General features: G+C 38.6%; 1 protein-coding gene across 2 annotated transcripts in view; it reads right to left on the reverse strand.

Annotated features, from left to right (window-relative positions):
• Positions 1–10,392, reverse strand: part of LOC127454081 (ankyrin repeat and IBR domain-containing protein 1-like) — a 37,470-nt gene extending 27,078 nt beyond the window's left edge. For both annotated transcript variants that reach the window (XM_051721035.1, XM_051721034.1), the window contains exon 1: positions 10,266–10,392. The gene's annotated coding sequence lies outside the window, so the exon portion shown is untranslated. The remainder of the gene's footprint in view (positions 1–10,265) is intronic.
• Positions 10,393–11,109: the final 717 nt, after the last annotated feature.

An 11,109-nucleotide genomic window follows, 5' to 3' on the forward strand; every position in this document is an offset into this window, starting at 1 on the left:
GCTGCCATAACATTGGTTGATTAGATAATCGCATGAATAAGTAGGTGTACAGGTGTTCCTAATAAAGTTCTTTATTAGGTGTTTTTTTTTTTTGTCATTTGTAGATTAACAGCCATGGTCTGGTAAATATGAGCTGGTCATGTGGAAAAGATTTGCATGAAATATACCATTTTTGGTTCCACCAAAGAAAGAAAGTCACATGGTTTTGGATCAACATGAGGGTGAGTAAATAATGACAGTATTTTAAATTTTGTGTGAACTATTCCTTCAAATATTTAAACTTTAAAACCCTGTGCAGGCTCTGTGTCTGAGTCAAAACCTGCATGAAAAAGACCAGAAGTGCCAGTGAACTGAATCCCACAACAGCAAAACAGCATTAACAATGCAAAGTCACATGTTCAACTGCATGAGAGGCCTGACAGGAGCAGATGCTAAACATGTCTCACTTCACACGCCTGCCCTTTAGAAGACCTGCAAGAGGGTAACCATCTCTGAGAGCTGATCTTAAACCAGCGTGTCCACACAAATCCTTCTCAACCTTTTCAAGAGAAAAACTAAAACCGGTCTTGGATCAGAAGCAAGCAGTTAATTGTCCCAACACACTGACTCATTCTCCACAGGAGCTTGTGATGGAAAAAAAAACACAGACTTCCTCCAGGAACACTAGGGGCTTCCGGCTCCTTCTGCCAACTGCTGTCGACCAACTGAGAGCAGGTTCTGTCGAGGGGCAGTATTCAGCAGGGCAAAAGTTATGCCCCCACAAATGCCATCTGTCAACATGGACACCCGAGTTGTCAGCTGTCTTCATATTTTCACTGACATTAGGGGTGTAGCATCTAACATATTGAGAAATTTAAACCAGATTTCTCTGCCGCTGAACCAAAAAAAACAGCAAATAATAATAATAATAATAATAATAATAATAATAATAATATTATATATATATATATATATATATATATATATATATATATATATATATATATACACACAGTTGTGCTCAAAAGTTTGCATACCCTGGCAGAAATTGTGAAATTTTGGCATTGATTTTGAAAATATGACTGATCATGCATCTGCGGTGCGGGACAAGTTTTGATTGATGAATGCAGGTGCGGGTGGGAAGATGTGCGCAGAAACGGGAGAAAGAAATGACCCGCGTGACTCCCGTAAAATATAAATCTATTTAAAAAATAAAATAGATTAATTTCATGTATTTAAGGTACAGAGTGTTATTTGTGCTCCATACAGCGGAAAGTCCCTTAGTGCTATGGACGTTAACGCTTTATTAAAGAAAGGTACAAACAAAACTTTGAAACCAGCCAAAAGTCAATCAGATATTTGGCAATGTTAGAGAGATATCAAACCTGTTTTTTTTTTTCTCACTCTACCTGTTTTTTTTTTGTTTTTTGTTTTTTTTCTCAGATTGGGAATTGGAATAAAAATAGCCTATGATACCAGAGCGGGACAGAATCTTATGGGAGTGGGACTGAAACATTTGCACACTACCTGCGGGCTTTTGTGGGCGGGAGCGGGACAAAACGTGAAAGGTGCAGGCAGGAGCGGTACAAAATATAAAATATAAAAAAATTTGCGGGAGAGGGACAGAATCTCTCGGGAGCGGGTCTGAAAAATCCATCCGGCATAGACCTCTACTTTATAATTCACATCCAGTATTTCACAATGTGCTGTTTTGTGATTGGTTGTGCAGTCTATAGCCCACCCTCAATGTTTGCAACACACAGCCCACCCCCATATTGCTTTTAACCAATGCACAAATTGGAAAAAAAAAAAAAAAAAAAAAAAACAAATATATATATATATATTAAAATTTAAAACCGTGTTTCCCAAATGTTTGATTGGGTGGGCAAGACTCACGTTTGGGTGGGCTCAGCCCATCCCTGCCCATGCCTACATCCAGCCCCAGATTTATGCTTTTTACTATAGCATTCATGTTGAACTTGAGGCCAGAGTAAACTCTGGTTGTCCGCATTGCTGATCGGAGTGTGCAGAGTATGCGTGACACAAGTTTCGTCATCAGCACAGTCTGCTCAGACTGTCCACATGCGACCTAGTTTTTCTCAACACACGGACAGTCCTCATTTGTGTGCACTGTCACTCCTGCCATTGAACGTACTAAAATAGTATCACAAAGCAGGTGTAGTGCATAGTCATTGAACGCGTTCGTATTCTCTCGGTCAAAAGTGTACACTTTGGAGTCTAGTGAAGCCAACCTATGCGAAGGTTGGCTCCACTTAAACTTTGCAACAATTATTCTTTTAAGCAATATTAACCAGTGAGAACTGTAATAGTTTTGTTTGCTAACTGTGCTGGGAGGGCAGGATGTCAAAAGAAATTCTAAATCGTCGGCCCGTAGTGACATTAAAAAGCACATACATTCCTGAGTGACTCCAGCCAGGTCTCCTAAGCTACCAGATTGGCCCGGTTGCTAGGGAGGGTAGAGTCACATGGGGTAACATCCTTGTGGTCGCTATTATGTGGCTCGCTCTCGGTGGGGCGCGTGGTGAGTTGTGTGTGGATGCCGCGGCTGATGGCGTGAAGCCTCCACACGTGCTATATCTCCACGGTAACGCACTCAACAAGCCACGTGATAAGATGAGCAGGTTGACGGTCTCAGATGTGGAGGCAACTGAGATTCGTCCTCCGCCACCCGGACCGAGGCGAGCTTTTTCCTGCTAAGCTGAGAACTGACACCAAGTGTGGTCGCAAGACTTTTACATGTCCACGACAAGCTATGGCCTTCATTAAATTATTGGTGTGAGTGGGTAATTTTGCCTGTACTCGGTCAACAATACAGGCTACACATCGTGCATTTTACTGATGCAGCCTGAGAGGGTTTGTTATTCTGTTGGCTGCCCACTGACTCTTGTTCTTTCTCCCTTTACTGACTTATTGTTGAGTTAATTTTGTGGGTTCGATGTTATTATTGTAAAAAAAAGAAAAGGGAATCTATATATATATTATATTAAAAATATCCGTTCCGGAGCGGAACTTCAATAAATTGCCCTTGAAGGTCTCTGCGTTGTTCTGTCTTTTCAGAAGTAAATCAATTATTGTTAATTCACACATTTAATTCCGTTATTCATTTTATCTGACTCCAATTTTATATTAATAAGACTCCAATTTTAAGTTGACCTCTAATTTATATTTAAGCTCTAACTAATTTCTGATCATTCTTTTAATTTAACATTTTTAGGTTATTGATTACTCTAAATCCTCTTCTATTCATTGTCCTTTTGATCTTTGGAGACTTACGCCGGCCGTTATTAAATTACGTAAACCTCCCAAAAATGGATAGCCAGTTCCGTTCTTAGTCAGTGGTTGTAGGGTTAACTAATATCGTCTGGTTTGGCTTTTCTCATAACCAGACGATATTGCCGCTTAGTCACGTACATACAACTTGCTAAGATGGGCGGTGAGCAGTGACAGAGTCTTTAAATGGCTTTCTCCTACCCGGTTGTCCTGAGTGGTTTCTCCTATATTAAAGCTCCAGTTTGGTCTAACCTGGTCTATTGAAATTCAAATCCTACCCGGCTGTCCTAGGTGGTTGTCCTACCTGGTTGTCCTGAGTGGTTTAAATTCAAACTGAGAGTCTTTAAATGGCTTCCTCCTATATTAAAGCTCCAGTAATGATTTCAGAGGAATTCAGAATAAATCAAATAATAACAATTTATTTGTCAGGTAGGATATAAAACATTGTTGCAGAAATTCAAATCAAAGCCAATTTCACATGATCAGAATAAGCAAGCATTACTAAAAATAAAAGACAAGTCAAAGAAACATACCTGACAAAACTACATGCAGCGGTAAAGCATGGGAGATCTGTATACAGATTCCCAGAACTTCATGCCAACTTTCCTTAAATATCCAGACAGAATAAACATTGTGTACCAAATGGTATTATCCTTTGAACAATGAGGATTTGGGGGTGAATGGGTTCTTGACTTCCTGGGGTTTAACCTTGTTAACATACAGGAGATAATTTCAATTGTAGGTCAAGGAGGGGGAGCCACCTCCAGAATTATGCAGTATTTGGCAAAGACCTTATAACTTTGTTACCATTAGTTTTATCAACATGGGAAAGAGACCACTATACCAGTCGCACAGAGACCTCTTAAATGATATCAAACACATACAGTTGCATTCTTTGTTTTCATGTTATTTGTTATATTTTTTACATATAAATCTTATGTCTTTGTGTTGGTCCAGAGCTGTTGAAGGGGAGAAGGGGAGAGAGAAGGGGGGGCAGCAAGGTGATTTGCAATTATCACACTGTGGTGATATTCAGGTGTAGATTTCAGCAAAAGGCGATTTGCACTTTATCACACGTGGTGATATTCAGGTGTATATTTCAGCTTTTGTGAGAGAGTTCTATGACGTTGATTCTCGCAGAGTTCTTGTAGACATTCTGGTGCCAGCCTTACATTATTTACTGGGGCTTATTTTATGGAATACATATTTTTGCAATTTAATGGCATGGTTTATGTTAAAAATAAAAATAAAAATAAATAAATTAAAAACGAGAATAAACAACAACAAAAAACACACCGGACTTGAGTAATCTGTTAGCAATAGTTTTGCAGATAATCTCTTCAGCATGCATGGACCATCAGATTTCCGGGGAACGGATGCCAGTTGGGACTTTTGTGCATGGGATTAAAGTGCATTTTTTATTTTTATTTTTTTATTTCTGTGGGTTGTTCAGGATTTGATTGTTACATCAATGTTGGAAAGTGGTCTATATAATTTTGCTTGGGTACACAATTTATCTTTACATGTCAATATGTCACACTTTAATATAGGTAAAATGTTTCTCTCCATGTGGAATGTTAATTGGCTGGGGCACCCTATCAAAAGAAGGAAGTTTGTATCTTTTCTTAAGCATAAAAAACTATGATATAGTGTTCCTTCGAGAAACACACTTTTCTTCACAGGAAGCTGAAAAATGTGGTAGGGCATGGGGTGGGCATTTGTTTTGCAGTGCTGGTTCGAGTAAGAGCAGGGGAGTCATCACATTGATAAGTAAGCATTTACAATTCAAATGTCTCAAACAGATCAAAGATAATTTAGGAAGAGTCATTATTGTTTTGGCTGAAATACAGGGGCAAACATTATTTTGGCTAATATTTATGCACCCAACGCTGATTATCAGAACTTTATAGATTTTATAGCTACAAGCCGATGGGATCCTTCATTTTGGGTGGAGATTGCAATCTTTTAATGGATCCAGTCCTTGATCACAGTGACGCAAAAGTGTGTAGACCCTTTAGAGTTGACACTTCAGAGGATGTGTAAAAAATCTTTATCTTACAGACATTTGGAGACTTCTGAATCCATCTTGGAGGGACTACACCTTTTTTTCATCAGTTCATAAGATTTACTGTAAAATAGATTTTAATATATATAAGTCACTTATTCCATCTACCACTGACTGCTCAATTGGGAGCAGTTTTTTTTTTTGCCTTGGTGTGTTTAGAGATGTTGCCGCATATATAGAAAAGAAAATCATATAGACGGCGCTTTAATACATCCCTTCTACAAGACCCTGAATTTCAACAAATGTTAAAGACAGAAGTCAATGTTTATATTGAAAACAACTGGTCCTCAGTGTTCTCTGTGGGTGTGGCATGGGAGGCGCTTAAGGCAGTTCTTAGGGGGTGGATCACTCAATTTACCTCATTCATTAAAAAGATCAAAGCACAAGAATTCATAGGACTAGAAAAGAGTATTGAAAGTGCTGAAACAGAGCTGAAGTGCTGAATGTCATCCAATGGTCTTAGAGAGTTGACCCAGCTAAAATATAGGTACAATACTATTCTGTCACAGAAGGTTGAGTTTTGGTTATTCAGGGCAAGACAGGCATATTTTGAGTAAGGGGACAAAGTAGGGAAACTACTTGCCAGATACATATAACAGATAGAGTTTTTTCCACCATTCCTTCAGTGAAGTCTTCTGGAGGAAATATATTTACTTCTGCCACAGATATTAATAAAGCCTTTAAAGAATTACTCAGACCAGCCCGTCTGGCACCAACAATCATCCATGTGATTATCTAATCAGCCAATCATGTGGCAGCAGAGCAGTGCATAAAATCATGCAGATATGGGTCAGGAGCTTCATTTAATGTTCACATCAACCATCAGAATGGGGAAAATTTTTAATTTCAGTGATTTGGACCATAGCATGATTGTTGGTGCCAGATGGGCTGGTTATTTCTGTAACTGCTGATCTCCTGGGATTTTCACGCACAACAGTCTCTAGAATTTACTCTGAATGGTGCCAGAAACAAAAAACATCCAGTGAGTGGCAGTTCTGTGAACGGAAGTGCCTTGATGATAAGAGAGGTCAACGGAGAATGGCCAGACTGGTACGAACTGAAAAAGTCTACGGTAACTCTGTACAATTGTGGTGAGAAGAATAGCATCTCAGAATGCTTATTCTGAGATGCGGGTTGGCGCTGTTTTTGTGGCATGAGGGGGACCTACACAATATTAGGCAGGTGGTTTTAATGTTGTGGCTGATCAGTGTAGATATTAATTTGGAGGAGCTTGTTGAGGTAATTAAAGCCTTGCCAACATGTAAGGCACTGGGGCCAGATGGTTTTACCGCAGAATTTTTTAGATCCTATGTCACAGAACTGGCTCCACTTATGTTGGAAGTTTACACAGATTTATTAAAGAAAGGTGAACTACCGCCAACCATGACGCAAGCTCTGATCAGTCTCTTTCTTAAAAAAGATAAGGACCCAAATGAATGTAAAAGTTATTGTCCAATTTCCCTGATCCAGTTAGATGTAAAAAGATTGCTTAAAATTCTGGCTAATCGATTAAGTAGAGTAATTACATCTATTATACATATAGATCAAGTGGGTTTATACATGGTCATAGTTCTTCTGCTAATATTAGACGTTTTATAAATATCATGTGGTCAGTAGTGAATGATCAGACCCAGATCGCTGCCATCTCTAGGGTGGAATGGGACTATCTTTTTAAGATTTTGGAAATGTAAGGGTTTGAGAACACTTTTATAAAGTGGATTAATTTACTTTATAAACAACAGTTAGCAGCAGTGCAAACTAATGGATTAATTTCAGATTATTTTTCTCTTGGTAGGAGAACCCGGCAAGGTTGTCCTCTCTCTCCTTTATTGTTCTGTCTTGCCCTGGAAACATTAGCAGCTGCAATAAGAAAAGAGGAGGATTTTCCTGGTGTTGTAGCAGGAGGTGTGGTGCATAAACTTCTACTCTACGCAGATGATATATTATTATTTGTCTCCGACCCTAGTAACTCTATGCCTATCCTCCATAAAATTATTAATTCCTTCTCCAAATTTTCAGGACACAGGGTGAATTGGTCTAAATCGGAAGCTCTTGCTCTGACAGCATATTGCCCTGCCACGGCTTTCCAACCTGATGCCTTTCAATGGCCCAAGCAGGGCATTAAGTATTTAGGCATTTTATTTCCAGCAAATTTGAAAGATTTAGATTGAGTTAATTTTGACCCATTAATGAAAAGGTTCTCATGTGATGTGATTTGTCTATGGCTGGGAAGGTAAATATTTAAGTCCTCGTGGTGGCGTAGTGGCTCGCCTCAATCCGGGTGGCGGAGGATGAATCTCAGTTGCCTCCGCATCTGAGACCGTCAATCCACGCATCTTATCACGTGGCTTGTTGGGCGCGTTACCGCAGAGACCTAGCATGTGTGGAGGCTCACACTATTCTCCACGACATCCACGCACAATTCACCACGCACCCCTACTGAAAGCGAGAACCACAATATAGCGACCACGAGTAGGTTAACCCAACGTGACTCTACCCACCCTAGCAACCGGGCCAATTGGTTGCTTAAGAAGCCTGACTGGAGTCACTAAGCACGCTGGGAAGGTCAATGTTATAAAAATGTCCAAAATTCAATTATCTACTATTATTTTAAACAATTTGACAGAATATCGAAGTCCTTTATTTGGAATGGTAAATGACCTCGGTTGCATTTCAGTAAGTTACATAGACCAATTGACAAAGGAGGTTTAGGCCTCCCCAGAATTGTGTTTTATTACTATGCTTTTAACCTTAGACACTTGGCCCATTGGTCTCTTCCACCTGAGAGAGCCCCTCCCTGGTACTACATTGAACAAGCGGGCCTTGCCCCAGTCTCTCCATTGCAAAATCTTTCTATCAAACTGCCTGGAGAAGTAAAAATACATCCCATTCCTTCTGCTCTGACAATGTTCCCCAACCAGGATTGGTTTTTCAAGCAGGACAATGCTCCATGCCACACAGCCAGGTCAATCAAGGTGTGGATGGAGGACCACCAGATCAAGACCCTTTCATGGCCAGCCCAATCTCCAGACCTGAACCCCATTGAAAACCTCTGAAATGTGATCAAGAGGAAGATGGTGGCCACAAGCCATCAAACAAAGCAGAGCAGCTTGAATTTTTGTGCCAGGAGTGGCATAAAGTCACCCAACAGCAACGTGAAAGACTGGTAGAGAGCATGCCAAGACACATGAAAGCTGTGATTGAAAATCAGGATTATTTCACCAAATATTGATTTCTGAACTCTACCCAAGTTAAAACATTAATATTGTGTTGTTTAGAAATGAATATGAACTTGTTTCTTTGCATTATTCGAGGTCTGAAAACAATGCATCTTTTTTTTTTTTTTTTTTTGTTATTTTGAACAGTTGACATTTTCTGCAAATAAATGCTCTAAATGACAATATCTTTATTTGGAATTTAGGAGAAATGCTGTCCGTACTTTATAGAATAAAACAAAAATGTTCATTTTACTCAAAAACATACCTATAAATAGTAAATCCAGAGAAACTGATAATTTAGAAAAAAAGGTGTAGTCCCTCCCAGACGGATTCAGAAGTCTCCAAATGTCTGTAAGATCAAGATTTTTTACACATCCTCTGAAGTGTCAACTCTAAAGCTGTATATATTGTGTTTATTCTGTTTTTATATATTAATCAATAAAAAAGTGTAACAAAAATTGTATACTTTGAAAGACTTAGCATTCAACCATGTACAAGATTATTCAGAACACGGAAAACTTAGTATAAGTGAGCCTTTACACTGACACCTAGAGGCATGGATGCAGGCAGCTTGATTTAGACGCAGTAGTTTTTAGTTACAGATACAATTGTAGAAATTGCCTATTCATAGTCAGTCATGATTAAGTTAGTCCATGAGTGAAAGTTTCCAATAACAGGATGGTTACTGATATTAAGCAAGTAGTATTCAGCTGGTCATGTGATTCTAACATGGCAGCCCCCATGAAGGGACCCTGTCAATGTAGTATAAAAAAGCTTTTATACGTTTGTTGATAAGACTGAGTCTTCATCTCATTTGAGTGCTCATGGTTTTATTCACATGTTTCAAAATGACTATTCATTCCTTTTGTAGTAAAGCTTTTTTTAATAAGGAAAAAAAAATTACTGAGTGCACCTTTAAGGGAGTTTATTTTCCACAGGGCCAAACGTGTCCACAATTGAAGAAACACCCTTTATAGCTTTACAGTAGCAACAATAACTGTAGTAACTGGGTATGTTGGTGCGGAAACTATGGTTACCATGGTAATCTTCGTAAGGGATATTAAAATAACGTTTAATTTGAGCCGTTTGAGACTGAAATCTTCAGCATGCAGGAAGTCAGCCGTTGTGTTGCTCCAGATTCTATGCGCTGTTTATAGCCAAACGTCGATTTCCAAGAAGGGGCTGGGCGATGTGTTTACAGCCTCTTCTATTTACATACACGTTACATAGATAACATACTCGTATCACGAGAAAATCACCACTGGGGTGTATTGTTATGCACTGCAACCGTTTGTAAAAACAGTATTATTTACATAGACAAAAAGAGTCATCGAGGCGTGTTTTTCATCTGGTTAGCTGGCCACTGATTTTAATAGCTAAATGGTTGGCCATGCATTCCCATTGCAACTTATAATTATACATTTAATACAGAAGCTGTCTGATTTTTCTAATTCGTTTATGTTCTGATCAGTCATGATATTTATCTCAACTGAGTTAGCTTGGCAACTTGTCATTATAAACCCAGATGTCACAACAAAGACACAGATAAAGATTATTTATATGCACAGCTATAAGAAATAAACACTATTTAATCGCTGTCAACCGTTCGATCCACTGTTATTAGATGTAAACATCTGAAAATATTATTGTATATCGTAATAAGCAATTATTTTCACCGATCCAACACAAAAACACCCAAATAACACACTTACCCAGTTATCAAGGCGATAGCAGTCGTTTTTTTTTTTTTTTTTTTTTCTGGTCCTGAGCGATTATCTGATAAATCTGTATTGACTCTAAATAAAAATCTGCCTCTCGTCTTTGTTGTGAACGGTCCACAGCCGCTGTGAAGCATCCGTCAATCACGCCGTTGCCTACGCTGATTTTGCGTGTTTCAAAATAAAAGTCCCATCAGAGCACCTGAACGTAAAGAGCCGTACAAGCGTACAGGAAGGGTCATTTTTGGTACTTTTCTCTGCCCAGACACCACATTAGACGTGTTACTAAGAAGCAAAAGTCGTTTCGAATGTACTTAAGGTACCTTTTGTACATTTTATGACAATGGTGGCTAATACCATACCAAGTTAGCGCATGTTATTATAGTAACCAAGGTAGAATTGTAAAGGAAACTTACTTTGCACATTTTACATAATTAATAGTAAATATAAATATATTTCAGAAAATAGCTGCAGCACTTCAAACTAGCAAAACCATTTCAAGTTTTGCTAGTTGCTTTGATGTTATTTTATCAACAAAATTCAGCCTTTTTTAACTGTTGGAATAGCCAGGGTTGGGAGGGTTACTTTTGAAATGTATTCCACTACAGATTACAGAATACATGCTGTAAAATGTCATTTGTAACCGTTAGATTATTCAAGGTCAGTAACGTATTCTAAATACTTTGGATTACTTCTTCAGCACTGGTAGATGTTTTCACTTGTTTTGACTATAAATACTCTGCCAGTACAGTAAGACAAAATACATGTTAAAAATACATTCTCTGAAAAACCTAAATATCTTATGCAGTGTTGTTTCTAAAACAAGATCAATCAAATT

This window comes from Myxocyprinus asiaticus, chromosome 16 (assembly GCF_019703515.2).
Source record: "Myxocyprinus asiaticus isolate MX2 ecotype Aquarium Trade chromosome 16, UBuf_Myxa_2, whole genome shotgun sequence".
In the NCBI taxonomy this organism is placed as follows: Eukaryota; Metazoa; Chordata; class Actinopteri; order Cypriniformes; family Catostomidae; genus Myxocyprinus; species Myxocyprinus asiaticus.